Consider the following 5,061-nt stretch of genomic DNA (forward strand, 5'->3'; position numbering starts at 1 on the left):
TTTCAAAATTGGTTGAAATTTGTTGGACATTAAAGCTTATTGAAAACCCTTCAAATCAATATAAAGTTTGTAAAATTTGGAATTTTTTAGAGGGAGTTATGATCATTCAAAGATTGGTGTAAAAATCTGAAATTCTGCTAAGTTACAGAATTTTATGATTTCTGGTATGTGCGCACGCACAGCCTTGTGCGCACGCACAACCCTGACTGTGCACACGCACAGACCTGTGCATTCACACACGTAGGGGAAGGCTCCCTGGTTGCAGCGCTAGCACAGCTTGTGCGTGCACACACCAATAAGAAATTACAACATGTGCGTACGCACAGCCCTATGCGCATGCACACGTTGGGAAGGCCAGCCTGTTGAGGGCGCTAGCACAGGTTGTGTGAGTGAACAGGCATTATGAATTTTGGTACCTATGCGTACGCATACCTCTATGCGTACGCACACTTTTAAAAATCCTCCTGGGCGTGCGCACGCACACCCCTGTGAGGACGCACATGCCTTGTTTCTCAAATTTAACTTTGTTTTCAACTATTTCACCTTCCTAACCAGATTGTAAGCTTCTATGACACCATTTTGAGACTTTTGGGCTTAATTTTTGGTATGAGAACATGGGAAATAATCTAAGGGTTTTAGTTGATGATTTTTATGAAAAATTAGAGAACGGAGGACCAGGTCTCGGGTGTACTGAGGATGGTTTGATGGTATGTGAAGGATGATTGATATATGAGATGAGAAATGAGGAACTATTGAGTTCGGAACTGAAATGTTAATTTACGGTGGTTGAGATGAGTCGAAGACTCTGAATGAGATGATGGATCCATGTATACTAAAAATATTTTCTGAAAAACCACTGAAGTACTGATTCGTACTGAGATTATGAGACGCTATGCGCCCGGCATGGACGGTGGTTAATCCCGCCTATCGAGGTAGCAGCGGCGGCGTAAGGATGGTGGTTAATCCCACTTACGTTGAGATGTGAGGTCTGAGGCAAGAGTATCCCGCTCGCATCCCTTCGGATCTATAGAGCGTGCAGGTGCAAAACCCTGGACAGTAATCCGAGCACTATATCTCGGGGGTTCCCAATGATGATTCCAAAGGGCAACATCTCCATGAAGATGTGTCGGGTTGGCAGTTGAACCGACAATGTGATATGGTGCGAAATTTATAACCCACTAACTTACCGGCAAGTGCACCGGGTCGTACCAAGTAATACCTTACGTGAGTAAGGGTCGATCCCACGAGGATTGATGGATTAAGCAACAATAGTGTTTGATAGGATTAGTTAGACAAGTAGAAAATAATGTTTGGAAGTTCAAAAGCATTAACATTAAATTCAAGAATTTTAGAAAACAAGCAGTAAATGAGCTGTGAAATATATATGAGGAAATAGTTAAGGCTTCAGAGTTCTCTATTTTTTTGATTGACTTTTCTTATTAACTAATTTTAATCATGTAAGATTTAATTCATGGCAAACTATTTGTGACTAGACCCTAATTCCTTAGACCTTCCTAGTCTCCTCTAAAATTCATCAACTGCCAATTCCTTGGTCAATTGATTCCAATTAGAGGGTGATGATCAAATTCCAGTTTATATGCCACAAGAATCCTAATTGTCCAAAAATAAAGGGATTATATGTCACGTATCCCGTTAAATACAAACAATTAGAAATTCAGGATAATATGTTTTCAAGCTATTGTTCAAGTAAAGAGCTTTTCCAAGTTTTACAAGAACTCAAATAGAACATGGGTCATACTTCCGTTCCACCCAAATTCATAAAATAAAGAACGAAAACAATTATTGAAATATAAATCAAAACATGAATTAAAATAGAAAAATAATATTATCAATCCATACAATAGACAGAGCTCCTAACCTTAACAATTGAGGATTAGTTGCTCATGGTAGAATGTTATGGAATACGGAATGTAAATTGTAAATAGGAATAATGTTGTGATCTAAAAATGTTGTTCTAGAACTACCCTATTGGGATCCCTTTTATAACTAATCCTAATAATTTAAAAATCAAATTTATAAAATTAAAATTAAAATAATATATTTTCCTAAAATAAGATTTGAATTTAAATTCGAATTAATTAACAAGTCTTCAGCTGATGGGTGGGGACCACTTGATTTGTCCCTTCTGCAGCTTCTAATTTGTGATTTCTGGGCTAAGAACTGGGTCAAAACAGCCCAGAAATCGCCCCCCAGCGTTTTCTGTCAATTCTGCAGATCGCTCATGTGACGCGTCTGCGTCGTCCACGCGTTCGCGTCATTTGTGCAGATTTCAGTCCGCGCGTTCGCGTCAGACACGCGATCGCGTCATTGCGATTTCCTCCATTCCGCGCGGTCGCGTGAGCCATGCGTCCGCGTCGGTATTCGCTGGTCATCTCCTTGGTTTCTTCTCTTTCTCTGCAGAAATTTCATCAAATCCATCTGAATGCTACCTAAAATGAATAAAATTGCACAAAACTTAAAATAGCATCTATAGTGGCTAAAATATAATTAATTCTTAATTAAACTCAACAAGTTAGATGCAAATTCACTAGGAAAAGATAGGAAAGATGCTCACGCATCATGATATCACAGCCAATAGGGCAGGCATTCATCATGTGTATTTTCTATCTGTTTGTTTGCTTTGCCGACTTGCAATTGTATGCATAATTGAATAACATGCCTATTTGCTTACTTGAATTACTTGCCTTATATGCTTCTACTTGTACTTTACTTGCATTGTAATTAATTGTGTTTTATACTGAGATTGAGGAGGTTCAGAAGGCGGTGATGATGGGATCGCATGGAGGATAAGTTGATAAAGGCTGTGGGACAGCGGTGTTTGGTTAGAGTAGAAATCCCCTAAGATAGATTATCCGGTTTATTTATGTTAAGATTTATACTATTATGCTTTATTGTTTTAGTATGCTTAAGTTAAATCTTGTGATGGATATGAAGTCTAGGATTGCCTTTGGCGTCCCGGGGTCTTATATCCTACATCACTGGGTACCGTTACCATACTGAGAACCTCCGGTTCTCATACCATATTTCTGTTGTGTTTTTCAGATGCAGGTTGTAACCCACCTCGATGAGTTGCTTGGATGGTGACAGAAGCGGAGGATCCGGATACCTTTTGAGTCTTTTTGATTTATTTTGCTATACATCTCTCACTTTTGTATTTTGTTTTAGCCTAGGGGCATGTATTGAGAGAACAAAACTTGTATAAGCTGTTTTTACTGTCTATTTTCTATATAGTCTGTATATATGGCTAGCCGGCTTAAACTCCGTAAGCTGTGGCTAGATCCTTATAATATTATACTATGATATTTTGGTATACTATATCTATATCTTGTGCTTTAAGTTAGTACGTTTTGTGTGTAAATTCTGTTTTTGAGCTATATCCTTCATCAGGCTTCTAGATTGTAATAATTCTTTCTATATATTATACGTATGAGCTTAGAACTATCGTAATCTCTAATTAACCTTTGATTTACGACGCGAGGTAAAGCTTAGGCTAATTAGGGTGTTATAGCAACAGCAGCTCCCAACCCTGCCGGTGCCATCCTCTCTAATAAAACTTAAAGAGTATGCAAAGATAAAGAAGGTTGTGTTATGTATTTCTTAATTGAAAAATTATAAAGGTAAAGCTAAATATATAGGCTGAAATTGTAACTGAATTTATATATTTTGTTGGACTAAATTTATAGGCCGATGTGAGACTACTTTGTTGTTATCATGGGCTAAGGTGGAAGAGTAATTTAATACGTCCCTGCAAGCTGGAGGATAAAAGATGTCAAGAACATCAAGCTTACTGAGATTAAGATGGAAGGGTTAAGGAGACAAAGGCTTAGTGAAGATGTCAGCTAGCTGCCCAGAAGAGGAAATGGGGAGAAGTTTCATCACTCCAACTTGAGCTTTCTGTCGAACCAAGTGACAATCAATCTCTAAATGTTTGGTCCGTTCATGTAAAATCGGATTAGCAGTAATATGAATGGCACTTTGATTATCACAATATAAAACTGGTGAGCGGATAGGAGAGATGAGTAAAAATTATAACACATTTAATATCCATTGAAGTTCACAAGTTGTGTTGGCAAGTGCACGATATTCTGCTTCAGTGGATGAGTAACAACGGTGGTTTGTTTCTTGCTCTTTCAAGAGATTAAAGAGCTGCACAAGAAAAAATAATAGCATGTTAAAGATTGCCGAGTGTCAGGATATCCGGCCCAATTAGAGTCACTAAAGGCGAGAAGCTAAATTTTTTATTCTCTTGGGAAAAAAAAGTCCTTTACCGGAGCTAGTTTTTAAATATTGTAACACATGCTTGGCAGCTTGAAGATGAGAGAGTCAGTAGGAGATTTTATAAATTGATTTAATTGTTGAGTGGCATACATGATGTCTGGCCGGGTAATGGTGAGATAGATAAGATGCCTAACCAAACGGCGATAAACAAAAGGGCCAAATAACAAGGGACTATTGTCTTGATATCTTGTGGCACTATCCATTGGAATAAAGGCAGATTTAGCACTTAATAAATCAGAATTCTCCAAAAAATCAAGACAACATTTTCTCTGAGATAAGCAGATTGAGCAACCTCAATACCCAAAAAGTATTTTAATGGGTCCAAGTCTTTAATTCGAAAGTGTTGATTCAAAATAGACTTAATGGTAGTAAGTTCAAAAATGGAATTACCAGTGAGAATAATGTCGTCAACACATACTAGAAGGATAAAAATTTGAGCACCGGTGAATTTAATAAATAGACTATAATCAAATAAGATCTGCTGATATCCATGAGATAGCAAAAGATGAGAAAATTTGTCATACCACATACGACTAGATTGTCGTAAACCATACAATGACTTCAGCATCTTGCAACATTATTTGGTCGAGGAGATATAAACCCAGGTGGCAGAGTCACATAAACATCTTCAGAAATATCCACATGTAAGAAAGCATTATTGACATCCAACTGATGTATAGGCCAATGTTTCATAGAGGCCAATGCCAAAACCAATCTGATGGTAGCAGGCTTGACAACGGGGGAGAAGGTTTTCAAAAAATC

Source organism: Arachis hypogaea, chromosome 12 (assembly GCF_003086295.3).
Source record: "Arachis hypogaea cultivar Tifrunner chromosome 12, arahy.Tifrunner.gnm2.J5K5, whole genome shotgun sequence".
In the NCBI taxonomy this organism is placed as follows: Eukaryota; Viridiplantae; Streptophyta; class Magnoliopsida; order Fabales; family Fabaceae; genus Arachis; species Arachis hypogaea.